This window comes from Mytilus trossulus, chromosome 1, assembly GCF_036588685.1.
Source record: "Mytilus trossulus isolate FHL-02 chromosome 1, PNRI_Mtr1.1.1.hap1, whole genome shotgun sequence".
In the NCBI taxonomy this organism is placed as follows: domain Eukaryota; kingdom Metazoa; phylum Mollusca; class Bivalvia; order Mytilida; family Mytilidae; genus Mytilus; species Mytilus trossulus.
In genome coordinates this window covers 5,010,594-5,037,294 of record NC_086373.1, presented here as the reverse complement: position 1 = coordinate 5,037,294, position 26,701 = coordinate 5,010,594, and the positions used below count along the sequence as shown (strand labels likewise).

General features: G+C 35.8%; 22 non-coding genes across 22 annotated transcripts; all 22 read left to right on the top strand.

The window, feature by feature from the left end:
- Positions 1 to 1,614: 1,614 nt before the first annotated feature.
- LOC134700294 (5S ribosomal RNA) lies at positions 1,615 to 1,733 on the top strand. The gene has a single exon (XR_010103833.1). It is a non-coding gene; the product is annotated as a 5S ribosomal RNA (ribosomal RNA).
- Positions 1,734 to 1,877: 144 nt separating this feature from the next.
- On the top strand, positions 1,878 to 1,996 carry LOC134700287 (5S ribosomal RNA). The gene has a single exon (XR_010103832.1). It is a non-coding gene; the product is annotated as a 5S ribosomal RNA (ribosomal RNA).
- Positions 1,997 to 3,974: 1,978 nt separating this feature from the next.
- Positions 3,975 to 4,093, top strand: LOC134700280 (5S ribosomal RNA). The gene has a single exon (XR_010103831.1). It is a non-coding gene; the product is annotated as a 5S ribosomal RNA (ribosomal RNA).
- Positions 4,094 to 4,237: 144 nt separating this feature from the next.
- On the top strand, positions 4,238 to 4,356 carry LOC134700274 (5S ribosomal RNA). Its single transcript, XR_010103830.1, has one exon. It is a non-coding gene; the product is annotated as a 5S ribosomal RNA (ribosomal RNA).
- Positions 4,357 to 6,334: 1,978 nt separating this feature from the next.
- LOC134700266 (5S ribosomal RNA) lies at positions 6,335 to 6,453 on the top strand. The gene has a single exon (XR_010103829.1). It is a non-coding gene; the product is annotated as a 5S ribosomal RNA (ribosomal RNA).
- Positions 6,454 to 6,597: 144 nt separating this feature from the next.
- Positions 6,598 to 6,716, top strand: LOC134700260 (5S ribosomal RNA). The gene has a single exon (XR_010103828.1). It is a non-coding gene; the product is annotated as a 5S ribosomal RNA (ribosomal RNA).
- A 1,978-nt stretch (positions 6,717 to 8,694) lies between these two features.
- On the top strand, positions 8,695 to 8,813 carry LOC134700254 (5S ribosomal RNA). Its single transcript, XR_010103827.1, has one exon. It is a non-coding gene; the product is annotated as a 5S ribosomal RNA (ribosomal RNA).
- A 144-nt stretch (positions 8,814 to 8,957) lies between these two features.
- On the top strand, positions 8,958 to 9,076 carry LOC134700247 (5S ribosomal RNA). The gene has a single exon (XR_010103821.1). It is a non-coding gene; the product is annotated as a 5S ribosomal RNA (ribosomal RNA).
- Positions 9,077 to 11,054: 1,978 nt separating this feature from the next.
- LOC134700241 (5S ribosomal RNA) lies at positions 11,055 to 11,173 on the top strand. The gene has a single exon (XR_010103818.1). It is a non-coding gene; the product is annotated as a 5S ribosomal RNA (ribosomal RNA).
- A 144-nt stretch (positions 11,174 to 11,317) lies between these two features.
- LOC134700227 (5S ribosomal RNA) lies at positions 11,318 to 11,436 on the top strand. Its single transcript, XR_010103813.1, has one exon. It is a non-coding gene; the product is annotated as a 5S ribosomal RNA (ribosomal RNA).
- Positions 11,437 to 13,414: 1,978 nt separating this feature from the next.
- Positions 13,415 to 13,533, top strand: LOC134700222 (5S ribosomal RNA). The gene has a single exon (XR_010103811.1). It is a non-coding gene; the product is annotated as a 5S ribosomal RNA (ribosomal RNA).
- A 144-nt stretch (positions 13,534 to 13,677) lies between these two features.
- LOC134700216 (5S ribosomal RNA) lies at positions 13,678 to 13,796 on the top strand. The gene has a single exon (XR_010103810.1). It is a non-coding gene; the product is annotated as a 5S ribosomal RNA (ribosomal RNA).
- Positions 13,797 to 16,402: 2,606 nt separating this feature from the next.
- Positions 16,403 to 16,521, top strand: LOC134700209 (5S ribosomal RNA). Its single transcript, XR_010103809.1, has one exon. It is a non-coding gene; the product is annotated as a 5S ribosomal RNA (ribosomal RNA).
- Positions 16,522 to 16,665: 144 nt separating this feature from the next.
- LOC134700200 (5S ribosomal RNA) lies at positions 16,666 to 16,784 on the top strand. Its single transcript, XR_010103807.1, has one exon. It is a non-coding gene; the product is annotated as a 5S ribosomal RNA (ribosomal RNA).
- Positions 16,785 to 18,762: 1,978 nt separating this feature from the next.
- Positions 18,763 to 18,881, top strand: LOC134700193 (5S ribosomal RNA). The gene has a single exon (XR_010103805.1). It is a non-coding gene; the product is annotated as a 5S ribosomal RNA (ribosomal RNA).
- A 144-nt stretch (positions 18,882 to 19,025) lies between these two features.
- On the top strand, positions 19,026 to 19,144 carry LOC134700186 (5S ribosomal RNA). The gene has a single exon (XR_010103802.1). It is a non-coding gene; the product is annotated as a 5S ribosomal RNA (ribosomal RNA).
- A 1,978-nt stretch (positions 19,145 to 21,122) lies between these two features.
- LOC134700178 (5S ribosomal RNA) lies at positions 21,123 to 21,241 on the top strand. Its single transcript, XR_010103799.1, has one exon. It is a non-coding gene; the product is annotated as a 5S ribosomal RNA (ribosomal RNA).
- A 144-nt stretch (positions 21,242 to 21,385) lies between these two features.
- LOC134700172 (5S ribosomal RNA) lies at positions 21,386 to 21,504 on the top strand. The gene has a single exon (XR_010103797.1). It is a non-coding gene; the product is annotated as a 5S ribosomal RNA (ribosomal RNA).
- A 1,978-nt stretch (positions 21,505 to 23,482) lies between these two features.
- On the top strand, positions 23,483 to 23,601 carry LOC134700165 (5S ribosomal RNA). The gene has a single exon (XR_010103796.1). It is a non-coding gene; the product is annotated as a 5S ribosomal RNA (ribosomal RNA).
- Positions 23,602 to 23,745: 144 nt separating this feature from the next.
- On the top strand, positions 23,746 to 23,864 carry LOC134700152 (5S ribosomal RNA). Its single transcript, XR_010103791.1, has one exon. It is a non-coding gene; the product is annotated as a 5S ribosomal RNA (ribosomal RNA).
- Positions 23,865 to 25,842: 1,978 nt separating this feature from the next.
- On the top strand, positions 25,843 to 25,961 carry LOC134700146 (5S ribosomal RNA). Its single transcript, XR_010103789.1, has one exon. It is a non-coding gene; the product is annotated as a 5S ribosomal RNA (ribosomal RNA).
- A 144-nt stretch (positions 25,962 to 26,105) lies between these two features.
- Positions 26,106 to 26,224, top strand: LOC134700138 (5S ribosomal RNA). Its single transcript, XR_010103787.1, has one exon. It is a non-coding gene; the product is annotated as a 5S ribosomal RNA (ribosomal RNA).
- The last annotated feature ends 477 nt before the right edge of the window (positions 26,225 to 26,701 follow it).

Here is a 26,701-nt window from a genome sequence, read left to right as displayed (position 1 = left end):
TTTTTTCTAAAAGGATTCTAATTAGCAAAAATTCATTATAGCAAAAACAAATAATAAACAATAAATAATAATTATAGTTTGTAAAGTTCCAGTAAAAACTTCGAATATTTGAAACGTCTTTCATCTCGGTCAAGGAAGTCCCGGTTTCGAAGTTTGCCATCTTTGTGTGCTTTCATATCGAAGGCAAAATCTAAATTTCTGGGAAGTCTCTTTATTTCTGTGTATATCTGAAAGCAAAAACATATAAAGAAATGATTTTACTACAAATTCATATCATTTTTACGGCACAATCTAGTTTTTGTGAAATAATACAACACGTTTTCTGATGAAGAATCGCACGAGTGAAATTGACAAGTTGTACATTAATCGTAAATATTTCTTCACTCGTGGTATCTTGTTTAATTCTTATGACATATTCTGAAAGATAAATTCCTGCTGAAAATTTTCGTGTATCATTTATATAACAAAAAGTACAATTTATTTGAAACAAATGATTAAAACTTGTCGAACAAGCACACAGATTTTCTTGTCGATCTGTTTGAATTAGATTGTCATGAAAGTTTAAGGGTGCTCTCGTCGAGGTCCGCGTTAGTTTGATAATTACACACTGTCAGTGATTTTTGCATATCATTGTAATCTGTCGTTCATTCGCACACATCGTTCAACAACCAAAGCCGCAAAATGTCTGACGCACCAGCACCAGTAGTAAAGACCCCAGCTAAGTCACCAAAGAAGAAAGCTGCAGCTAAACCAAAGAAAGTAGCTACTCATCCAAAATACAGCGAGATGGTCGGAAAGGCTATATCTGCTTTGAAAGAGCGTGGAGGCTCCAGCCGTCAAGCCATCCTCAAGTATATCTTAGCAAACTTCAGCGTTGGTAGCGATGCAAAAACAGTCAACACTCACTTGAAGTTAGCTCTGAAATCAGGAGTGAAGAGCAATAGCTTGAAACAGTCGAAGGGTACCGGCGCTTCTGGAAGCTTTAAGATTGGGGAAGTAGCTAAACCAGCTAAGAAACCAGCAAAGAAAGTAGTTAAACCTAAAGCAGCCAAGCCAAAGAAGGCAAAGACACCTACCAAAAAGACTGCCGCAAAGAAACCTGCAGCAAAGAAACCAGCAGGTGAAAAGAAAGCAGCTAAACCAAAAGCAAAGAAGCCAGCTGCAAAGAAACCTGCTGCAAAACCTGCTGCCAAATCTGCAAAGAAAGCCACAAAATCTCCCAAGAAGACAAAGGCTGCAGCTAAACCAAAGAAGGCAAAGACACCAAAGAAGAAGTAAATGAAGGAAGCATGATGCTTTTAAAGCTTAAACAGCCCTTTTAAGGGCTACCAAAATTTTTCAAAAAGAATCTGAAATTGTTGCATGGTATTAGTCACAAATAAAATATAAAGCTTGTCCCATTTTCTAAATCTCTCTTTCTTCTCTGCAATTTATTTCTATTATAAAGTCCATGTGAACTTGCTAAGTTTTACTATCTTCCCCTCTGGATCGTGCAGTAAATATTTAGTTTTGCTTCTATCTTAAACCTGAAAAAAATCTTTTTTATACAAATTCTTGATCTGTTCAAAATTGCTACTTCCTAACTTTATATATCAAAAATTTTAACACTTCTGTGTCTACGACCATATCACGTTGAAAACACCGGTTCTCGTCCGATCACCGAAGTTAAGCAACGTCGAGCCCGGTTAGTACTTGGATGGGTGACCGCCTGGGAATACCGGGTGTTGTAGACATTTTTTTGTGTTCTTATAATTTTGCATTTCTATCAAACATATAATTAATGTAAAGTTTTGCTTCTCAAAAAAATTATTATATATAAATGTTTGTCAAAAATGCTACTACCCAACCTTATATATCAAAAAATTTAACACTTCTGTGTCTACGACCATATCACGTTGAAAACACCGGTTCTCGTCCGATCACCGAAGTTAAGCAACGTCGAGCCCGGTTAGTACTTGGATGGGTGACCGCCTGGGAATACCGGGTGTTGTAGACATTTTTTTTACGTATAATTTTGTATTCCTACCAAACATAATGGTTCAATATTTTTTTTACTAATTTATTTGGATGTAATATTCAATGTATTTAGCTATCGAATGAAGAAAACAGAAAATAAATCATTCATAAATTTATTTGGTTTTCAATACCCATCTGCATGTTGAAATATTTTTAAGTGAAATACATGCACGTCAAGTTATATACACTTGAGAATTCCACTCCTTCCACATGCATGTGGCTATATATATATTTTTTTTTTAAATTAGGTCTTTGAAAGGTCGTCTGTGATCATATGGTATCCGCCATTTGTCGTCATTTGAAATCGCCTCTTTCTTTTTGACCAGGGCTTATATGATTCACATTTTTTTCTAAAAGGATTCTAATTAGCAAAAATTCATTATAGCAAAAACAAATAATAAACAATAAATAATAATTATAGTTTGTAAAGTTCCAGTAAAAACTTCGAATATTTGAAACGTCTTTCATCTCGGTCAAGGAAGTCCCGGTTTCGAAGTTTGCCATCTTTGTGTGCTTTCATATCGAAGGCAAAATCTAAATTTCTGGGAAGTCTCTTTATTTCTGTGTATATCTGAAAGCAAAAACATATAAAGAAATGATTTTACTACAAATTCATATCATTTTTACGGCACAATCTAGTTTTTGTGAAATAATACAACACGTTTTCTGATGAAGAATCGCACGAGTGAAATTGACAAGTTGTACATTAATCGTAAATATTTCTTCACTCGTGGTATCTTGTTTAATTCTTATGACATATTCTGAAAGATAAATTCCTGCTGAAAATTTTCGTGTATCATTTATATAACAAAAAGTACAATTTATTTGAAACAAATGATTAAAACTTGTCGAACAAGCACACAGATTTTCTTGTCGATCTGTTTGAATTAGATTGTCATGAAAGTTTAAGGGTGCTCTCGTCGAGGTCCGCGTTAGTTTGATAATTACACACTGTCAGTGATTTTTGCATATCATTGTAATCTGTCGTTCATTCGCACACATCGTTCAACAACCAAAGCCGCAAAATGTCTGACGCACCAGCACCAGTAGTAAAGACCCCAGCTAAGTCACCAAAGAAGAAAGCTGCAGCTAAACCAAAGAAAGTAGCTACTCATCCAAAATACAGCGAGATGGTCGGAAAGGCTATATCTGCTTTGAAAGAGCGTGGAGGCTCCAGCCGTCAAGCCATCCTCAAGTATATCTTAGCAAACTTCAGCGTTGGTAGCGATGCAAAAACAGTCAACACTCACTTGAAGTTAGCTCTGAAATCAGGAGTGAAGAGCAATAGCTTGAAACAGTCGAAGGGTACCGGCGCTTCTGGAAGCTTTAAGATTGGGGAAGTAGCTAAACCAGCTAAGAAACCAGCAAAGAAAGTAGTTAAACCTAAAGCAGCCAAGCCAAAGAAGGCAAAGACACCTACCAAAAAGACTGCCGCAAAGAAACCTGCAGCAAAGAAACCAGCAGGTGAAAAGAAAGCAGCTAAACCAAAAGCAAAGAAGCCAGCTGCAAAGAAACCTGCTGCAAAACCTGCTGCCAAATCTGCAAAGAAAGCCACAAAATCTCCCAAGAAGACAAAGGCTGCAGCTAAACCAAAGAAGGCAAAGACACCAAAGAAGAAGTAAATGAAGGAAGCATGATGCTTTTAAAGCTTAAACAGCCCTTTTAAGGGCTACCAAAATTTTTCAAAAAGAATCTGAAATTGTTGCATGGTATTAGTCACAAATAAAATATAAAGCTTGTCCCATTTTCTAAATCTCTCTTTCTTCTCTGCAATTTATTTCTATTATAAAGTCCATGTGAACTTGCTAAGTTTTACTATCTTCCCCTCTGGATCGTGCAGTAAATATTTAGTTTTGCTTCTATCTTAAACCTGAAAAAAATCTTTTTTATACAAATTCTTGATCTGTTCAAAATTGCTACTTCCTAACTTTATATATCAAAAATTTTAACACTTCTGTGTCTACGACCATATCACGTTGAAAACACCGGTTCTCGTCCGATCACCGAAGTTAAGCAACGTCGAGCCCGGTTAGTACTTGGATGGGTGACCGCCTGGGAATACCGGGTGTTGTAGACATTTTTTTGTGTTCTTATAATTTTGCATTTCTATCAAACATATAATTAATGTAAAGTTTTGCTTCTCAAAAAAATTATTATATATAAATGTTTGTCAAAAATGCTACTACCCAACCTTATATATCAAAAAATTTAACACTTCTGTGTCTACGACCATATCACGTTGAAAACACCGGTTCTCGTCCGATCACCGAAGTTAAGCAACGTCGAGCCCGGTTAGTACTTGGATGGGTGACCGCCTGGGAATACCGGGTGTTGTAGACATTTTTTTTACGTATAATTTTGTATTCCTACCAAACATAATGGTTCAATATTTTTTTTACTAATTTATTTGGATGTAATATTCAATGTATTTAGCTATCGAATGAAGAAAACAGAAAATAAATCATTCATAAATTTATTTGGTTTTCAATACCCATCTGCATGTTGAAATATTTTTAAGTGAAATACATGCACGTCAAGTTATATACACTTGAGAATTCCACTCCTTCCACATGCATGTGGCTATATATATATTTTTTTTTTAAATTAGGTCTTTGAAAGGTCGTCTGTGATCATATGGTATCCGCCATTTGTCGTCATTTGAAATCGCCTCTTTCTTTTTGACCAGGGCTTATATGATTCACATTTTTTTCTAAAAGGATTCTAATTAGCAAAAATTCATTATAGCAAAAACAAATAATAAACAATAAATAATAATTATAGTTTGTAAAGTTCCAGTAAAAACTTCGAATATTTGAAACGTCTTTCATCTCGGTCAAGGAAGTCCCGGTTTCGAAGTTTGCCATCTTTGTGTGCTTTCATATCGAAGGCAAAATCTAAATTTCTGGGAAGTCTCTTTATTTCTGTGTATATCTGAAAGCAAAAACATATAAAGAAATGATTTTACTACAAATTCATATCATTTTTACGGCACAATCTAGTTTTTGTGAAATAATACAACACGTTTTCTGATGAAGAATCGCACGAGTGAAATTGACAAGTTGTACATTAATCGTAAATATTTCTTCACTCGTGGTATCTTGTTTAATTCTTATGACATATTCTGAAAGATAAATTCCTGCTGAAAATTTTCGTGTATCATTTATATAACAAAAAGTACAATTTATTTGAAACAAATGATTAAAACTTGTCGAACAAGCACACAGATTTTCTTGTCGATCTGTTTGAATTAGATTGTCATGAAAGTTTAAGGGTGCTCTCGTCGAGGTCCGCGTTAGTTTGATAATTACACACTGTCAGTGATTTTTGCATATCATTGTAATCTGTCGTTCATTCGCACACATCGTTCAACAACCAAAGCCGCAAAATGTCTGACGCACCAGCACCAGTAGTAAAGACCCCAGCTAAGTCACCAAAGAAGAAAGCTGCAGCTAAACCAAAGAAAGTAGCTACTCATCCAAAATACAGCGAGATGGTCGGAAAGGCTATATCTGCTTTGAAAGAGCGTGGAGGCTCCAGCCGTCAAGCCATCCTCAAGTATATCTTAGCAAACTTCAGCGTTGGTAGCGATGCAAAAACAGTCAACACTCACTTGAAGTTAGCTCTGAAATCAGGAGTGAAGAGCAATAGCTTGAAACAGTCGAAGGGTACCGGCGCTTCTGGAAGCTTTAAGATTGGGGAAGTAGCTAAACCAGCTAAGAAACCAGCAAAGAAAGTAGTTAAACCTAAAGCAGCCAAGCCAAAGAAGGCAAAGACACCTACCAAAAAGACTGCCGCAAAGAAACCTGCAGCAAAGAAACCAGCAGGTGAAAAGAAAGCAGCTAAACCAAAAGCAAAGAAGCCAGCTGCAAAGAAACCTGCTGCAAAACCTGCTGCCAAATCTGCAAAGAAAGCCACAAAATCTCCCAAGAAGACAAAGGCTGCAGCTAAACCAAAGAAGGCAAAGACACCAAAGAAGAAGTAAATGAAGGAAGCATGATGCTTTTAAAGCTTAAACAGCCCTTTTAAGGGCTACCAAAATTTTTCAAAAAGAATCTGAAATTGTTGCATGGTATTAGTCACAAATAAAATATAAAGCTTGTCCCATTTTCTAAATCTCTCTTTCTTCTCTGCAATTTATTTCTATTATAAAGTCCATGTGAACTTGCTAAGTTTTACTATCTTCCCCTCTGGATCGTGCAGTAAATATTTAGTTTTGCTTCTATCTTAAACCTGAAAAAAATCTTTTTTATACAAATTCTTGATCTGTTCAAAATTGCTACTTCCTAACTTTATATATCAAAAATTTTAACACTTCTGTGTCTACGACCATATCACGTTGAAAACACCGGTTCTCGTCCGATCACCGAAGTTAAGCAACGTCGAGCCCGGTTAGTACTTGGATGGGTGACCGCCTGGGAATACCGGGTGTTGTAGACATTTTTTTGTGTTCTTATAATTTTGCATTTCTATCAAACATATAATTAATGTAAAGTTTTGCTTCTCAAAAAAATTATTATATATAAATGTTTGTCAAAAATGCTACTACCCAACCTTATATATCAAAAAATTTAACACTTCTGTGTCTACGACCATATCACGTTGAAAACACCGGTTCTCGTCCGATCACCGAAGTTAAGCAACGTCGAGCCCGGTTAGTACTTGGATGGGTGACCGCCTGGGAATACCGGGTGTTGTAGACATTTTTTTTACGTATAATTTTGTATTCCTACCAAACATAATGGTTCAATATTTTTTTTACTAATTTATTTGGATGTAATATTCAATGTATTTAGCTATCGAATGAAGAAAACAGAAAATAAATCATTCATAAATTTATTTGGTTTTCAATACCCATCTGCATGTTGAAATATTTTTAAGTGAAATACATGCACGTCAAGTTATATACACTTGAGAATTCCACTCCTTCCACATGCATGTGGCTATATATATATTTTTTTTTTAAATTAGGTCTTTGAAAGGTCGTCTGTGATCATATGGTATCCGCCATTTGTCGTCATTTGAAATCGCCTCTTTCTTTTTGACCAGGGCTTATATGATTCACATTTTTTTCTAAAAGGATTCTAATTAGCAAAAATTCATTATAGCAAAAACAAATAATAAACAATAAATAATAATTATAGTTTGTAAAGTTCCAGTAAAAACTTCGAATATTTGAAACGTCTTTCATCTCGGTCAAGGAAGTCCCGGTTTCGAAGTTTGCCATCTTTGTGTGCTTTCATATCGAAGGCAAAATCTAAATTTCTGGGAAGTCTCTTTATTTCTGTGTATATCTGAAAGCAAAAACATATAAAGAAATGATTTTACTACAAATTCATATCATTTTTACGGCACAATCTAGTTTTTGTGAAATAATACAACACGTTTTCTGATGAAGAATCGCACGAGTGAAATTGACAAGTTGTACATTAATCGTAAATATTTCTTCACTCGTGGTATCTTGTTTAATTCTTATGACATATTCTGAAAGATAAATTCCTGCTGAAAATTTTCGTGTATCATTTATATAACAAAAAGTACAATTTATTTGAAACAAATGATTAAAACTTGTCGAACAAGCACACAGATTTTCTTGTCGATCTGTTTGAATTAGATTGTCATGAAAGTTTAAGGGTGCTCTCGTCGAGGTCCGCGTTAGTTTGATAATTACACACTGTCAGTGATTTTTGCATATCATTGTAATCTGTCGTTCATTCGCACACATCGTTCAACAACCAAAGCCGCAAAATGTCTGACGCACCAGCACCAGTAGTAAAGACCCCAGCTAAGTCACCAAAGAAGAAAGCTGCAGCTAAACCAAAGAAAGTAGCTACTCATCCAAAATACAGCGAGATGGTCGGAAAGGCTATATCTGCTTTGAAAGAGCGTGGAGGCTCCAGCCGTCAAGCCATCCTCAAGTATATCTTAGCAAACTTCAGCGTTGGTAGCGATGCAAAAACAGTCAACACTCACTTGAAGTTAGCTCTGAAATCAGGAGTGAAGAGCAATAGCTTGAAACAGTCGAAGGGTACCGGCGCTTCTGGAAGCTTTAAGATTGGGGAAGTAGCTAAACCAGCTAAGAAACCAGCAAAGAAAGTAGTTAAACCTAAAGCAGCCAAGCCAAAGAAGGCAAAGACACCTACCAAAAAGACTGCCGCAAAGAAACCTGCAGCAAAGAAACCAGCAGGTGAAAAGAAAGCAGCTAAACCAAAAGCAAAGAAGCCAGCTGCAAAGAAACCTGCTGCAAAACCTGCTGCCAAATCTGCAAAGAAAGCCACAAAATCTCCCAAGAAGACAAAGGCTGCAGCTAAACCAAAGAAGGCAAAGACACCAAAGAAGAAGTAAATGAAGGAAGCATGATGCTTTTAAAGCTTAAACAGCCCTTTTAAGGGCTACCAAAATTTTTCAAAAAGAATCTGAAATTGTTGCATGGTATTAGTCACAAATAAAATATAAAGCTTGTCCCATTTTCTAAATCTCTCTTTCTTCTCTGCAATTTATTTCTATTATAAAGTCCATGTGAACTTGCTAAGTTTTACTATCTTCCCCTCTGGATCGTGCAGTAAATATTTAGTTTTGCTTCTATCTTAAACCTGAAAAAAATCTTTTTTATACAAATTCTTGATCTGTTCAAAATTGCTACTTCCTAACTTTATATATCAAAAATTTTAACACTTCTGTGTCTACGACCATATCACGTTGAAAACACCGGTTCTCGTCCGATCACCGAAGTTAAGCAACGTCGAGCCCGGTTAGTACTTGGATGGGTGACCGCCTGGGAATACCGGGTGTTGTAGACATTTTTTTGTGTTCTTATAATTTTGCATTTCTATCAAACATATAATTAATGTAAAGTTTTGCTTCTCAAAAAAATTATTATATATAAATGTTTGTCAAAAATGCTACTACCCAACCTTATATATCAAAAAATTTAACACTTCTGTGTCTACGACCATATCACGTTGAAAACACCGGTTCTCGTCCGATCACCGAAGTTAAGCAACGTCGAGCCCGGTTAGTACTTGGATGGGTGACCGCCTGGGAATACCGGGTGTTGTAGACATTTTTTTTACGTATAATTTTGTATTCCTACCAAACATAATGGTTCAATATTTTTTTTACTAATTTATTTGGATGTAATATTCAATGTATTTAGCTATCGAATGAAGAAAACAGAAAATAAATCATTCATAAATTTATTTGGTTTTCAATACCCATCTGCATGTTGAAATATTTTTAAGTGAAATACATGCACGTCAAGTTATATACACTTGAGAATTCCACTCCTTCCACATGCATGTGGCTATATATATATTTTTTTTTTAAATTAGGTCTTTGAAAGGTCGTCTGTGATCATATGGTATCCGCCATTTGTCGTCATTTGAAATCGCCTCTTTCTTTTTGACCAGGGCTTATATGATTCACATTTTTTTCTAAAAGGATTCTAATTAGCAAAAATTCATTATAGCAAAAACAAATAATAAACAATAAATAATAATTATAGTTTGTAAAGTTCCAGTAAAAACTTCGAATATTTGAAACGTCTTTCATCTCGGTCAAGGAAGTCCCGGTTTCGAAGTTTGCCATCTTTGTGTGCTTTCATATCGAAGGCAAAATCTAAATTTCTGGGAAGTCTCTTTATTTCTGTGTATATCTGAAAGCAAAAACATATAAAGAAATGATTTTACTACAAATTCATATCATTTTTACGGCACAATCTAGTTTTTGTGAAATAATACAACACGTTTTCTGATGAAGAATCGCACGAGTGAAATTGACAAGTTGTACATTAATCGTAAATATTTCTTCACTCGTGGTATCTTGTTTAATTCTTATGACATATTCTGAAAGATAAATTCCTGCTGAAAATTTTCGTGTATCATTTATATAACAAAAAGTACAATTTATTTGAAACAAATGATTAAAACTTGTCGAACAAGCACACAGATTTTCTTGTCGATCTGTTTGAATTAGATTGTCATGAAAGTTTAAGGGTGCTCTCGTCGAGGTCCGCGTTAGTTTGATAATTACACACTGTCAGTGATTTTTGCATATCATTGTAATCTGTCGTTCATTCGCACACATCGTTCAACAACCAAAGCCGCAAAATGTCTGACGCACCAGCACCAGTAGTAAAGACCCCAGCTAAGTCACCAAAGAAGAAAGCTGCAGCTAAACCAAAGAAAGTAGCTACTCATCCAAAATACAGCGAGATGGTCGGAAAGGCTATATCTGCTTTGAAAGAGCGTGGAGGCTCCAGCCGTCAAGCCATCCTCAAGTATATCTTAGCAAACTTCAGCGTTGGTAGCGATGCAAAAACAGTCAACACTCACTTGAAGTTAGCTCTGAAATCAGGAGTGAAGAGCAATAGCTTGAAACAGTCGAAGGGTACCGGCGCTTCTGGAAGCTTTAAGATTGGGGAAGTAGCTAAACCAGCTAAGAAACCAGCAAAGAAAGTAGTTAAACCTAAAGCAGCCAAGCCAAAGAAGGCAAAGACACCTACCAAAAAGACTGCCGCAAAGAAACCTGCAGCAAAGAAACCAGCAGGTGAAAAGAAAGCAGCTAAACCAAAAGCAAAGAAGCCAGCTGCAAAGAAACCTGCTGCAAAACCTGCTGCCAAATCTGCAAAGAAAGCCACAAAATCTCCCAAGAAGACAAAGGCTGCAGCTAAACCAAAGAAGGCAAAGACACCAAAGAAGAAGTAAATGAAGGAAGCATGATGCTTTTAAAGCTTAAACAGCCCTTTTAAGGGCTACCAAAATTTTTCAAAAAGAATCTGAAATTGTTGCATGGTATTAGTCACAAATAAAATATAAAGCTTGTCCCATTTTCTAAATCTCTCTTTCTTCTCTGCAATTTATTTCTATTATAAAGTCCATGTGAACTTGCTAAGTTTTACTATCTTCCCCTCTGGATCGTGCAGTAAATATTTAGTTTTGCTTCTATCTTAAACCTGAAAAAAATCTTTTTTATACAAATTCTTGATCTGTTCAAAATTGCTACTTCCTAACTTTATATATCAAAAATTTTAACACTTCTGTGTCTACGACCATATCACGTTGAAAACACCGGTTCTCGTCCGATCACCGAAGTTAAGCAACGTCGAGCCCGGTTAGTACTTGGATGGGTGACCGCCTGGGAATACCGGGTGTTGTAGACATTTTTTTGTGTTCTTATAATTTTGCATTTCTATCAAACATATAATTAATGTAAAGTTTTGCTTCTCAAAAAAATTATTATATATAAATGTTTGTCAAAAATGCTACTACCCAACCTTATATATCAAAAAATTTAACACTTCTGTGTCTACGACCATATCACGTTGAAAACACCGGTTCTCGTCCGATCACCGAAGTTAAGCAACGTCGAGCCCGGTTAGTACTTGGATGGGTGACCGCCTGGGAATACCGGGTGTTGTAGACATTTTTTTTACGTATAATTTTGTATTCCTACCAAACATAATGGTTCAATATTTTTTTTACTAATTTATTTGGATGTAATATTCAATGTATTTAGCTATCGAATGAAGAAAACAGAAAATAAATCATTCATAAATTTATTTGGTTTTCAATACCCATCTGCATGTTGAAATATTTTTAAGTGAAATACATGCACGTCAAGTTATATACACTTGAGAATTCCACTCCTTCCACATGCATGTGGCTATATATATATTTTTTTTTTAAATTAGGTCTTTGAAAGGTCGTCTGTGATCATATGGTATCCGCCATTTGTCGTCATTTGAAATCGCCTCTTTCTTTTTGACCAGGGCTTATATGATTCACATTTTTTTCTAAAAGGATTCTAATTAGCAAAAATTCATTATAGCAAAAACAAATAATAAACAATAAATAATAATTATAGTTTGTAAAGTTCCAGTAAAAACTTCGAATATTTGAAACGTCTTTCATCTCGGTCAAGGAAGTCCCGGTTTCGAAGTTTGCCATCTTTGTGTGCTTTCATATCGAAGGCAAAATCTAAATTTCTGGGAAGTCTCTTTATTTCTGTGTATATCTGAAAGCAAAAACATATAAAGAAATGATTTTACTACAAATTCATATCATTTTTACGGCACAATCTAGTTTTTGTGAAATAATACAACACGTTTTCTGATGAAGAATCGCACGAGTGAAATTGACAAGTTGTACATTAATCGTAAATATTTCTTCACTCGTGGTATCTTGTTTAATTCTTATGACATATTCTGAAAGATAAATTCCTGCTGAAAATTTTCGTGTATCATTTATATAACAAAAAGTACAATTTATTTGAAACAAATGATTAAAACTTGTCGAACAAGCACACAGATTTTCTTGTCGATCTGTTTGAATTAGATTGTCATGAAAGTTTAAGGGTGCTCTCGTCGAGGTCCGCGTTAGTTTGATAATTACACACTGTCAGTGATTTTTGCATATCATTGTAATCTGTCGTTCATTCGCACACATCGTTCAACAACCAAAGCCGCAAAATGTCTGACGCACCAGCACCAGTAGTAAAGACCCCAGCTAAGTCACCAAAGAAGAAAGCTGCAGCTAAACCAAAGAAAGTAGCTACTCATCCAAAATACAGCGAGATGGTCGGAAAGGCTATATCTGCTTTGAAAGAGCGTGGAGGCTCCAGCCGTCAAGCCATCCTCAAGTATATCTTAGCAAACTTCAGCGTTGGTAGCGATGCAAAAACAGTCAACACTCACTTGAAGTTAGCTCTGAAATCAGGAGTGAAGAGCAATAGCTTGAAACAGTCGAAGGGTACCGGCGCTTCTGGAAGCTTTAAGATTGGGGAAGTAGCTAAACCAGCTAAGAAACCAGCAAAGAAAGTAGTTAAACCTAAAGCAGCCAAGCCAAAGAAGGCAAAGACACCTACCAAAAAGACTGCCGCAAAGAAACCTGCAGCAAAGAAACCAGCAGGTGAAAAGAAAGCAGCTAAACCAAAAGCAAAGAAGCCAGCTGCAAAGAAACCTGCTGCAAAACCTGCTGCCAAATCTGCAAAGAAAGCCACAAAATCTCCCAAGAAGACAAAGGCTGCAGCTAAACCAAAGAAGGCAAAGACACCAAAGAAGAAGTAAATGAAGGAAGCATGATGCTTTTAAAGCTTAAACAGCCCTTTTAAGGGCTACCAAAATTTTTCAAAAAGAATCTGAAATTGTTGCATGGTATTAGTCACAAATAAAATATAAAGCTTGTCCCATTTTCTAAATCTCTCTTTCTTCTCTGCAATTTATTTCTATTATAAAGTCCATGTGAACTTGCTAAGTTTTACTATCTTCCCCTCTGGATCGTGCAGTAAATATTTAGTTTTGCTTCTATCTTAAACCTGAAAAAAATCTTTTTTATACAAATTCTTGATCTGTTCAAAATTGCTACTTCCTAACTTTATATATCAAAAATTTTAACACTTCTGTGTCTACGACCATATCACGTTGAAAACACCGGTTCTCGTCCGATCACCGAAGTTAAGCAACGTCGAGCCCGGTTAGTACTTGGATGGGTGACCGCCTGGGAATACCGGGTGTTGTAGACATTTTTTTGTGTTCTTATAATTTTGCATTTCTATCAAACATATAATTAATGTAAAGTTTTGCTTCTCAAAAAAATTATTATATATAAATGTTTGTCAAAAATGCTACTACCCAACCTTATATATCAAAAAATTTAACACTTCTGTGTCTACGACCATATCACGTTGAAAACACCGGTTCTCGTCCGATCACCGAAGTTAAGCAACGTCGAGCCCGGTTAGTACTTGGATGGGTGACCGCCTGGGAATACCGGGTGTTGTAGACATTTTTTTTACGTATAATTTTGTATTCCTACCAAACATAATGGTTCAATATTTTTTTTACTAATTTATTTGGATGTAATATTCAATGTATTTAGCTATCGAATGAAGAAAACAGAAAATAAATCATTCATAAATTTATTTGGTTTTCAATACCCATCTGCATGTTGAAATATTTTTAAGTGAAATACATGCACGTCAAGTTATATACACTTGAGAATTCCACTCCTTCCACATGCATGTGGCTATATATATATTTTTTTTTTAAATTAGGTCTTTGAAAGGTCGTCTGTGATCATATGGTATCCGCCATTTGTCGTCATTTGAAATCGCCTCTTTCTTTTTGACCAGGGCTTATATGATTCACATTTTTTTCTAAAAGGATTCTAATTAGCAAAAATTCATTATAGCAAAAACAAATAATAAACAATAAATAATAATTATAGTTTGTAAAGTTCCAGTAAAAACTTCGAATATTTGAAACGTCTTTCATCTCGGTCAAGGAAGTCCCGGTTTCGAAGTTTGCCATCTTTGTGTGCTTTCATATCGAAGGCAAAATCTAAATTTCTGGGAAGTCTCTTTATTTCTGTGTATATCTGAAAGCAAAAACATATAAAGAAATGATTTTACTACAAATTCATATCATTTTTACGGCACAATCTAGTTTTTGTGAAATAATACAACACGTTTTCTGATGAAGAATCGCACGAGTGAAATTGACAAGTTGTACATTAATCGTAAATATTTCTTCACTCGTGGTATCTTGTTTAATTCTTATGACATATTCTGAAAGATAAATTCCTGCTGAAAATTTTCGTGTATCATTTATATAACAAAAAGTACAATTTATTTGAAACAAATGATTAAAACTTGTCGAACAAGCACACAGATTTTCTTGTCGATCTGTTTGAATTAGATTGTCATGAAAGTTTAAGGGTGCTCTCGTCGAGGTCCGCGTTAGTTTGATAATTACACACTGTCAGTGATTTTTGCATATCTCAATCCATTACATTCACAGTCACGTCTCAGTCCTTACAGCTGAACAGACGTGCTGGGTCAGCTCTCCTTTACCCGCTATCTTCGATGAGGGTTTATTGCTAGATGGTCAACGACATACTACTAAGATGACAGAAACCAATCCATGCCGTACAGAGAGACGTAGTAGTTGGCGTACCCGCGTTAACATGCCTCCAAAACCATTGTCTATTATGGGGAGTGTCATGCCGATTAACGTCCGAGGGCTGTATCCTAGGCTGTTGGGTGATACGACCTTCATTTTCCTGCCTCACGGCTTGGGTCCTGATAACGCTTCCTGTCATCTTTAGAACTACGTCCACGATTCATCTACCAGTACTCCATCATCGAGGCTAGCGGGCTGCCAAGCTGACCAAACTGGCCCTGAAAGCAGCCGTTGTGAAGAAGTAAAATCCAAAATAGTCAACAAACCAAAAACAACTCACCAAAACCAAGATGGCGGCCTCCATTCGGCGTCCTTTGCTACCCGTTCCTGACCCACGGCACAAAATATTTAAATGCTCACCAATCGTCTTCGGGCACCGAGCCGACCGTGCGAGGGCTGAAAAGCCAGTCAAGGTCGTTAAACACTTCCATATATATTTGCATATCATTGTAATCTGTCGTTCATTCGCACACATCGTTCAACAACCAAAGCCGCAAAATGTCTGACGCACCAGCACCAGTAGTAAAGACCCCAGCTAAGTCACCAAAGAAGAAAGCTGCAGCTAAACCAAAGAAAGTAGCTACTCATCCAAAATACAGCGAGATGGTCGGAAAGGCTATATCTGCTTTGAAAGAGCGTGGAGGCTCCAGCCGTCAAGCCATCCTCAAGTATATCTTAGCAAACTTCAGCGTTGGTAGCGATGCAAAAACAGTCAACACTCACTTGAAGTTAGCTCTGAAATCAGGAGTGAAGAGCAATAGCTTGAAACAGTCGAAGGGTACCGGCGCTTCTGGAAGCTTTAAGATTGGGGAAGTAGCTAAACCAGCTAAGAAACCAGCAAAGAAAGTAGTTAAACCTAAAGCAGCCAAGCCAAAGAAGGCAAAGACACCTACCAAAAAGACTGCCGCAAAGAAACCTGCAGCAAAGAAACCAGCAGGTGAAAAGAAAGCAGCTAAACCAAAAGCAAAGAAGCCAGCTGCAAAGAAACCTGCTGCAAAACCTGCTGCCAAATCTGCAAAGAAAGCCACAAAATCTCCCAAGAAGACAAAGGCTGCAGCTAAACCAAAGAAGGCAAAGACACCAAAGAAGAAGTAAATGAAGGAAGCATGATGCTTTTAAAGCTTAAACAGCCCTTTTAAGGGCTACCAAAATTTTTCAAAAAGAATCTGAAATTGTTGCATGGTATTAGTCACAAATAAAATATAAAGCTTGTCCCATTTTCTAAATCTCTCTTTCTTCTCTGCAATTTATTTCTATTATAAAGTCCATGTGAACTTGCTAAGTTTTACTATCTTCCCCTCTGGATCGTGCAGTAAATATTTAGTTTTGCTTCTATCTTAAACCTGAAAAAAATCTTTTTTATACAAATTCTTGATCTGTTCAAAATTGCTACTTCCTAACTTTATATATCAAAAATTTTAACACTTCTGTGTCTACGACCATATCACGTTGAAAACACCGGTTCTCGTCCGATCACCGAAGTTAAGCAACGTCGAGCCCGGTTAGTACTTGGATGGGTGACCGCCTGGGAATACCGGGTGTTGTAGACATTTTTTTGTGTTCTTATAATTTTGCATTTCTATCAAACATATAATTAATGTAAAGTTTTGCTTCTCAAAAAAATTATTATATATAAATGTTTGTCAAAAATGCTACTACCCAACCTTATATATCAAAAAATTTAACACTTCTGTGTCTACGACCATATCACGTTGAAAACACCGGTTCTCGTCCGATCACCGAAGTTAAGCAACGTCGAGCCCGGTTAGTACTTGGATGGGTGACCGCCTGGGAATACCGGGTGTTGTAGACATTTTTTTTACGTATAATTTTGTATTCCTACCAAACATAATGGTTCAATATTTTTTTTACTAATTTATTTGGATGTAATATTCAATGTATTTAGCTATCGAATGAAGAAAACAGAAAATAAATCATTCATAAATTTATTTGGTTTTCAATACCCATCTGCATGTTGAAATATTTTTAAGTGAAATACATGCACGTCAAGTTATATACACTTGAGAATTCCACTCCTTCCACATGCATGTGGCTATATATATATTTTTTTTTTAAATTAGGTCTTTGAAAGGTCGTCTGTGATCATATGGTATCCGCCATTTGTCGTCATTTGAAATCGCCTCTTTCTTTTTGACCAGGGCTTATATGATTCACATTTTTTTCTAAAAGGATTCTAATTAGCAAAAATTCATTATAGCAAAAACAAATAATAAACAATAAATAATAATTATAGTTTGTAAAGTTCCAGTAAAAACTTCGAATATTTGAAACGTCTTTCATCTCGGTCAAGGAAGTCCCGGTTTCGAAGTTTGCCATCTTTGTGTGCTTTCATATCGAAGGCAAAATCTAAATTTCTGGGAAGTCTCTTTATTTCTGTGTATATCTGAAAGCAAAAACATATAAAGAAATGATTTTACTACAAATTCATATCATTTTTACGGCACAATCTAGTTTTTGTGAAATAATACAACACGTTTTCTGATGAAGAATCGCACGAGTGAAATTGACAAGTTGTACATTAATCGTAAATATTTCTTCACTCGTGGTATCTTGTTTAATTCTTATGACATATTCTGAAAGATAAATTCCTGCTGAAAATTTTCGTGTATCATTTATATAACAAAAAGTACAATTTATTTGAAACAAATGATTAAAACTTGTCGAACAAGCACACAGATTTTCTTGTCGATCTGTTTGAATTAGATTGTCATGAAAGTTTAAGGGTGCTCTCGTCGAGGTCCGCGTTAGTTTGATAATTACACACTGTCAGTGATTTTTGCATATCATTGTAATCTGTCGTTCATTCGCACACATCGTTCAACAACCAAAGCCGCAAAATGTCTGACGCACCAGCACCAGTAGTAAAGACCCCAGCTAAGTCACCAAAGAAGAAAGCTGCAGCTAAACCAAAGAAAGTAGCTACTCATCCAAAATACAGCGAGATGGTCGGAAAGGCTATATCTGCTTTGAAAGAGCGTGGAGGCTCCAGCCGTCAAGCCATCCTCAAGTATATCTTAGCAAACTTCAGCGTTGGTAGCGATGCAAAAACAGTCAACACTCACTTGAAGTTAGCTCTGAAATCAGGAGTGAAGAGCAATAGCTTGAAACAGTCGAAGGGTACCGGCGCTTCTGGAAGCTTTAAGATTGGGGAAGTAGCTAAACCAGCTAAGAAACCAGCAAAGAAAGTAGTTAAACCTAAAGCAGCCAAGCCAAAGAAGGCAAAGACACCTACCAAAAAGACTGCCGCAAAGAAACCTGCAGCAAAGAAACCAGCAGGTGAAAAGAAAGCAGCTAAACCAAAAGCAAAGAAGCCAGCTGCAAAGAAACCTGCTGCAAAACCTGCTGCCAAATCTGCAAAGAAAGCCACAAAATCTCCCAAGAAGACAAAGGCTGCAGCTAAACCAAAGAAGGCAAAGACACCAAAGAAGAAGTAAATGAAGGAAGCATGATGCTTTTAAAGCTTAAACAGCCCTTTTAAGGGCTACCAAAATTTTTCAAAAAGAATCTGAAATTGTTGCATGGTATTAGTCACAAATAAAATATAAAGCTTGTCCCATTTTCTAAATCTCTCTTTCTTCTCTGCAATTTATTTCTATTATAAAGTCCATGTGAACTTGCTAAGTTTTACTATCTTCCCCTCTGGATCGTGCAGTAAATATTTAGTTTTGCTTCTATCTTAAACCTGAAAAAAATCTTTTTTATACAAATTCTTGATCTGTTCAAAATTGCTACTTCCTAACTTTATATATCAAAAATTTTAACACTTCTGTGTCTACGACCATATCACGTTGAAAACACCGGTTCTCGTCCGATCACCGAAGTTAAGCAACGTCGAGCCCGGTTAGTACTTGGATGGGTGACCGCCTGGGAATACCGGGTGTTGTAGACATTTTTTTGTGTTCTTATAATTTTGCATTTCTATCAAACATATAATTAATGTAAAGTTTTGCTTCTCAAAAAAATTATTATATATAAATGTTTGTCAAAAATGCTACTACCCAACCTTATATATCAAAAAATTTAACACTTCTGTGTCTACGACCATATCACGTTGAAAACACCGGTTCTCGTCCGATCACCGAAGTTAAGCAACGTCGAGCCCGGTTAGTACTTGGATGGGTGACCGCCTGGGAATACCGGGTGTTGTAGACATTTTTTTTACGTATAATTTTGTATTCCTACCAAACATAATGGTTCAATATTTTTTTTACTAATTTATTTGGATGTAATATTCAATGTATTTAGCTATCGAATGAAGAAAACAGAAAATAAATCATTCATAAATTTATTTGGTTTTCAATACCCATCTGCATGTTGAAATATTTTTAAGTGAAATACATGCACGTCAAGTTATATACACTTGAGAATTCCACTCCTTCCACATGCATGTGGCTATATATATATTTTTTTTTTAAATTAGGTCTTTGAAAGGTCGTCTGTGATCATATGGTATCCGCCATTTGTCGTCATTTGAAATCGCCTCTTTCTTTTTGACCAGGGCTTATATGATTCACATTTTTTTCTAAAAGGATTCTAATTAGCAAAAATTCATTATAGCAAAAACAAATAATAAACAATAAATAATAATTATAGTTTGTAAAGTTCCAGTAAAAACTTCGAATATTTGAAACGTCTTTCATCTCGGTCAAGGAAGTCCCGGTTTCGAAGTTTGCCATCTTTGTGTGCTTTCATATCGAAGGCAAAATCTAAATTTCTGGGAAGTCTCTTTATTTCTGTGTATATCTGAAAGCAAAAACATATAAAGAAATGATTTTACTACAAATTCATATCATTTTTACGGCACAATCTAGTTTTTGTGAAATAATACAACACGTTTTCTGATGAAGAATCGCACGAGTGAAATTGACAAGTTGTACATTAATCGTAAATATTTCTTCACTCGTGGTATCTTGTTTAATTCTTATGACATATTCTGAAAGATAAATTCCTGCTGAAAATTTTCGTGTATCATTTATATAACAAAAAGTACAATTTATTTGAAACAAATGATTAAAACTTGTCGAACAAGCACACAGATTTTCTTGTCGATCTGTTTGAATTAGATTGTCATGAAAGTTTAAGGGTGCTCTCGTCGAGGTCCGCGTTAGTTTGATAATTACACACTGTCAGTGATTTTTGCATATCATTGTAATCTGTCGTTCATTCGCACACATCGTTCAACAACCAAAGCCGCAAAATGTCTGACGCACCAGCACCAGTAGTAAAGACCCCAGCTAAGTCACCAAAGAAGAAAGCTGCAGCTAAACCAAAGAAAGTAGCTACTCATCCAAAATACAGCGAGATGGTCGGAAAGGCTATATCTGCTTTGAAAGAGCGTGGAGGCTCCAGCCGTCAAGCCATCCTCAAGTATATCTTAGCAAACTTCAGCGTTGGTAGCGATGCAAAAACAGTCAACACTCACTTGAAGTTAGCTCTGAAATCAGGAGTGAAGAGCAATAGCTTGAAACAGTCGAAGGGTACCGGCGCTTCTGGAAGCTTTAAGATTGGGGAAGTAGCTAAACCAGCTAAGAAACCAGCAAAGAAAGTAGTTAAACCTAAAGCAGCCAAGCCAAAGAAGGCAAAGACACCTACCAAAAAGACTGCCGCAAAGAAACCTGCAGCAAAGAAACCAGCAGGTGAAAAGAAAGCAGCTAAACCAAAAGCAAAGAAGCCAGCTGCAAAGAAACCTGCTGCAAAACCTGCTGCCAAATCTGCAAAGAAAGCCACAAAATCTCCCAAGAAGACAAAGGCTGCAGCTAAACCAAAGAAGGCAAAGACACCAAAGAAGAAGTAAATGAAGGAAGCATGATGCTTTTAAAGCTTAAACAGCCCTTTTAAGGGCTACCAAAATTTTTCAAAAAGAATCTGAAATTGTTGCATGGTATTAGTCACAAATAAAATATAAAGCTTGTCCCATTTTCTAAATCTCTCTTTCTTCTCTGCAATTTATTTCTATTATAAAGTCCATGTGAACTTGCTAAGTTTTACTATCTTCCCCTCTGGATCGTGCAGTAAATATTTAGTTTTGCTTCTATCTTAAACCTGAAAAAAATCTTTTTTATACAAATTCTTGATCTGTTCAAAATTGCTACTTCCTAACTTTATATATCAAAAATTTTAACACTTCTGTGTCTACGACCATATCACGTTGAAAACACCGGTTCTCGTCCGATCACCGAAGTTAAGCAACGTCGAGCCCGGTTAGTACTTGGATGGGTGACCGCCTGGGAATACCGGGTGTTGTAGACATTTTTTTGTGTTCTTATAATTTTGCATTTCTATCAAACATATAATTAATGTAAAGTTTTGCTTCTCAAAAAAATTATTATATATAAATGTTTGTCAAAAATGCTACTACCCAACCTTATATATCAAAAAATTTAACACTTCTGTGTCTACGACCATATCACGTTGAAAACACCGGTTCTCGTCCGATCACCGAAGTTAAGCAACGTCGAGCCCGGTTAGTACTTGGATGGGTGACCGCCTGGGAATACCGGGTGTTGTAGACATTTTTTTTACGTATAATTTTGTATTCCTACCAAACATAATGGTTCAATATTTTTTTTACTAATTTATTTGGATGTAATATTCAATGTATTTAGCTATCGAATGAAGAAAACAGAAAATAAATCATTCATAAATTTATTTGGTTTTCAATACCCATCTGCATGTTGAAATATTTTTAAGTGAAATACATGCACGTCAAGTTATATACACTTGAGAATTCCACTCCTTCCACATGCATGTGGCTATATATATATTTTTTTTTTAAATTAGGTCTTTGAAAGGTCGTCTGTGATCATATGGTATCCGCCATTTGTCGTCATTTGAAATCGCCTCTTTCTTTTTGACCAGGGCTTATATGATTCACATTTTTTTCTAAAAGGATTCTAATTAGCAAAAATTCATTATAGCAAAAACAAATAATAAACAATAAATAATAATTATAGTTTGTAAAGTTCCAGTAAAAACTTCGAATATTTGAAACGTCTTTCATCTCGGTCAAGGAAGTCCCGGTTTCGAAGTTTGCCATCTTTGTGTGCTTTCATATCGAAGGCAAAATCTAAATTTCTGGGAAGTCTCTTTATTTCTGTGTATATCTGAAAGCAAAAACATATAAAGAAATGATTTTACTACAAATTCATATCATTTTTACGGCACAATCTAGTTTTTGTGAAATAATACAACACGTTTTCTGATGAAGAATCGCACGAGTGAAATTGACAAGTTGTACATTAATCGTAAATATTTCTTCACTCGTGGTATCTTGTTTAATTCTTATGACATATTCTGAAAGATAAATTCCTGCTGAAAATTTTCGTGTATCATTTATATAACAAAAAGTACAATTTATTTGAAACAAATGATTAAAACTTGTCGAACAAGCACACAGATTTTCTTGTCGATCTGTTTGAATTAGATTGTCATGAAAGTTTAAGGGTGCTCTCGTCGAGGTCCGCGTTAGTTTGATAATTACACACTGTCAGTGATTTTTGCATATCATTGTAATCTGTCGTTCATTCGCACACATCGTTCAACAACCAAAGCCGCAAAATGTCTGACGCACCAGCACCAGTAGTAAAGACCCCAGCTAAGTCACCAAAGAAGAAAGCTGCAGCTAAACCAAAGAAAGTAGCTACTCATCCAAAATACAGCGAGATGGTCGGAAAGGCTATATCTGCTTTGAAAGAGCGTGGAGGCTCCAGCCGTCAAGCCATCCTCAAGTATATCTTAGCAAACTTCAGCGTTGGTAGCGATGCAAAAACAGTCAACACTCACTTGAAGTTAGCTCTGAAATCAGGAGTGAAGAGCAATAGCTTGAAACAGTCGAAGGGTACCGGCGCTTCTGGAAGCTTTAAGATTGGGGAAGTAGCTAAACCAGCTAAGAAACCAGCAAAGAAAGTAGTTAAACCTAAAGCAGCCAAGCCAAAGAAGGCAAAGACACCTACCAAAAAGACTGCCGCAAAGAAACCTGCAGCAAAGAAACCAGCAGGTGAAAAGAAAGCAGCTAAACCAAAAGCAAAGAAGCCAGCTGCAAAGAAACCTGCTGCAAAACCTGCTGCCAAATCTGCAAAGAAAGCCACAAAATCTCCCAAGAAGACAAAGGCTGCAGCTAAACCAAAGAAGGCAAAGACACCAAAGAAGAAGTAAATGAAGGAAGCATGATGCTTTTAAAGCTTAAACAGCCCTTTTAAGGGCTACCAAAATTTTTCAAAAAGAATCTGAAATTGTTGCATGGTATTAGTCACAAATAAAATATAAAGCTTGTCCCATTTTCTAAATCTCTCTTTCTTCTCTGCAATTTATTTCTATTATAAAGTCCATGTGAACTTGCTAAGTTTTACTATCTTCCCCTCTGGATCGTGCAGTAAATATTTAGTTTTGCTTCTATCTTAAACCTGAAAAAAATCTTTTTTATACAAATTCTTGATCTGTTCAAAATTGCTACTTCCTAACTTTATATATCAAAAATTTTAACACTTCTGTGTCTACGACCATATCACGTTGAAAACACCGGTTCTCGTCCGATCACCGAAGTTAAGCAACGTCGAGCCCGGTTAGTACTTGGATGGGTGACCGCCTGGGAATACCGGGTGTTGTAGACATTTTTTTGTGTTCTTATAATTTTGCATTTCTATCAAACATATAATTAATGTAAAGTTTTGCTTCTCAAAAAAATTATTATATATAAATGTTTGTCAAAAATGCTACTACCCAACCTTATATATCAAAAAATTTAACACTTCTGTGTCTACGACCATATCACGTTGAAAACACCGGTTCTCGTCCGATCACCGAAGTTAAGCAACGTCGAGCCCGGTTAGTACTTGGATGGGTGACCGCCTGGGAATACCGGGTGTTGTAGACATTTTTTTTACGTATAATTTTGTATTCCTACCAAACATAATGGTTCAATATTTTTTTTACTAATTTATTTGGATGTAATATTCAATGTATTTAGCTATCGAATGAAGAAAACAGAAAATAAATCATTCATAAATTTATTTGGTTTTCAATACCCATCTGCATGTTGAAATATTTTTAAGTGAAATACATGCACGTCAAGTTATATACACTTGAGAATTCCACTCCTTCCACATGCATGTGGCTATATATATATTTTTTTTTTAAATTAGGTCTTTGAAAGGTCGTCTGTGATCATATGGTATCCGCCATTTGTCGTCATTTGAAATCGCCTCTTTCTTTTTGACCAGGGCTTATATGATTCACATTTTTTTCTAAAAGGATTCTAATTAGCAAAAATTCATTATAGCAAAAACAAATAATAAACAATAAATAATAATTATAGTTTGTAAAGTTCCAGTAAAAACTTCGAATATTTGAAACGTCTTTCATCTCGGTCAAGGAAGTCCCGGTTTCGAAGTTTGCCATCTTTGTGTGCTTTCATATCGAAGGCAAAATCTAAATTTCTGGGAAGTCTCTTTATTTCTGTGTATATCTGAAAGCAAAAACATATAAAGAAATGATTTTACTACAAATTCATATCATTTTTACGGCACAATCTAGTTTTTGTGAAATAATACAACACGTTTTCTGATGAAGAATCGCACGAGTGAAATTGACAAGTTGTACATTAATCGTAAATATTTCTTCACTCGTGGTATCTTGTTTAATTCTTATGACATATTCTGAAAGATAAATTCCTGCTGAAAATTTTCGTGTATCATTTATATAACAAAAAGTACAATTTATTTGAAACAAATGATTAAAACTTGTCGAACAAGCACACAGATTTTCTTGTCGATCTGTTTGAATTAGATTGTCATGAAAGTTTAAGGGTGCTCTCGTCGAGGTCCGCGTTAGTTTGATAATTACACACTGTCAGTGATTTTTGCATATCATTGTAATCTGTCGTTCATTCGCACACATCGTTCAACAACCAAAGCCGCAAAATGTCTGACGCACCAGCACCAGTAGTAAAGACCCCAGCTAAGTCACCAAAGAAGAAAGCTGCAGCTAAACCAAAGAAAGTAGCTACTCATCCAAAATACAGCGAGATGGTCGGAAAGGCTATATCTGCTTTGAAAGAGCGTGGAGGCTCCAGCCGTCAAGCCATCCTCAAGTATATCTTAGCAAACTTCAGCGTTGGTAGCGATGCAAAAACAGTCAACACTCACTTGAAGTTAGCTCTGAAATCAGGAGTGAAGAGCAATAGCTTGAAACAGTCGAAGGGTACCGGCGCTTCTGGAAGCTTTAAGATTGGGGAAGTAGCTAAACCAGCTAAGAAACCAGCAAAGAAAGTAGTTAAACCTAAAGCAGCCAAGCCAAAGAAGGCAAAGACACCTACCAAAAAGACTGCCGCAAAGAAACCTGCAGCAAAGAAACCAGCAGGTGAAAAGAAAGCAGCTAAACCAAAAGCAAAGAAGCCAGCTGCAAAGAAACCTGCTGCAAAACCTGCTGCCAAATCTGCAAAGAAAGCCACAAAATCTCCCAAGAAGACAAAGGCTGCAGCTAAACCAAAGAAGGCAAAGACACCAAAGAAGAAGTAAATGAAGGAAGCATGATGCTTTTAAAGCTTAAACAGCCCTTTTAAGGGCTACCAAAATTTTTCAAAAAGAATCTGAAATTGTTGCATGGTATTAGTCACAAATAAAATATAAAGCTTGTCCCATTTTCTAAATCTCTCTTTCTTCTCTGCAATTTATTTCTATTATAAAGTCCATGTGAACTTGCTAAGTTTTACTATCTTCCCCTCTGGATCGTGCAGTAAATATTTAGTTTTGCTTCTATCTTAAACCTGAAAAAAATCTTTTTTATACAAATTCTTGATCTGTTCAAAATTGCTACTTCCTAACTTTATATATCAAAAATTTTAACACTTCTGTGTCTACGACCATATCACGTTGAAAACACCGGTTCTCGTCCGATCACCGAAGTTAAGCAACGTCGAGCCCGGTTAGTACTTGGATGGGTGACCGCCTGGGAATACCGGGTGTTGTAGACATTTTTTTGTGTTCTTATAATTTTGCATTTCTATCAAACATATAATTAATGTAAAGTTTTGCTTCTCAAAAAAATTATTATATATAAATGTTTGTCAAAAATGCTACTACCCAACCTTATATATCAAAAAATTTAACACTTCTGTGTCTACGACCATATCACGTTGAAAACACCGGTTCTCGTCCGATCACCGAAGTTAAGCAACGTCGAGCCCGGTTAGTACTTGGATGGGTGACCGCCTGGGAATACCGGGTGTTGTAGACATTTTTTTTACGTATAATTTTGTATTCCTACCAAACATAATGGTTCAATATTTTTTTTACTAATTTATTTGGATGTAATATTCAATGTATTTAGCTATCGAATGAAGAAAACAGAAAATAAATCATTCATAAATTTATTTGGTTTTCAATACCCATCTGCATGTTGAAATATTTTTAAGTGAAATACATGCACGTCAAGTTATATACACTTGAGAATTCCACTCCTTCCACATGCATGTGGCTATATATATATTTTTTTTTTAAATTAGGTCTTTGAAAGGTCGTCTGTGATCATATGGTATCCGCCATTTGTCGTCATTTGAAATCGCCTCTTTCTTTTTGACCAGGGCTTATATGATTCACATTTTTTTCTAAAAGGATTCTAATTAGCAAAAATTCATTATAGCAAAAACAAATAATAAACAATAAATAATAATTATAGTTTGTAAAGTTCCAGTAAAAACTTCGAATATTTGAA